Consider the following 652-nt stretch of genomic DNA (forward strand, 5'->3'; position numbering starts at 1 on the left):
GAATTTTTCATATCCAATATAGGGCGCGGCAGGATGAATCGGACACAAAATGTTTTGTAAAAAAAAAAAAGTTTTCAAATAGTAACGTTCCACGGCGAGGGAGGCTGGATGTAAATCTGTTACTGATGTAGTTTAAACTAGAGATTCTTCCAGCATCATGATATTTATAACGCTTAACGTACAACTACCGTCAGAATACGTAAGAAATTAACCGAATGAACAGTGAAAAAGTTGAATGACGTAACACACACTTTTAGGCCGGCGCACGAAGTTTAGTTATGACATCACTCTTGAGTTGTTGTTCTTTTTTTTCCAAGATTTCGTGTATCGTTTTCCTTTTTCGGTACCATAACTCTATTGAAAATATATCGAGGAATATTTATATGTATGTTTGAAAGTTATTACACTTTTCCTCTAAAGCTTTTTAAAGTCCAGCTAAACGGTAGCCGATCTTTGATCTTTCGCAAATTGTGTTTCATTGGTTCATTTAAGGAAAATAAAAAGTAGAATGTTGATTTAAGTCAACCTTTGAGATGATGGTCTCTTCTCCAAATACTTTATATAAACGTGTGTGAACGCAGGTACTTATCCTTATTAACATTATTTTTACGAACCACTACTTTCCCTCTCTTTCATGGTAATCCTTCAATAA

General features: G+C 34.2%; 1 protein-coding gene across 1 annotated transcript in view; it reads left to right on the forward strand.

Moving 5' to 3' along the window:
- LOC119590713 (annulin-like) overlaps positions 1 to 652 on the forward strand; it is a gene marked incomplete at its 5' end in the record, with an annotated part of 38,054 nt that overhangs the window by 35,453 nt on the left and 1,949 nt on the right.

This window comes from Penaeus monodon, chromosome 27 (assembly GCF_015228065.2).
Source record: "Penaeus monodon isolate SGIC_2016 chromosome 27, NSTDA_Pmon_1, whole genome shotgun sequence".
NCBI classification, from domain to species: domain Eukaryota; kingdom Metazoa; phylum Arthropoda; class Malacostraca; order Decapoda; family Penaeidae; genus Penaeus; species Penaeus monodon.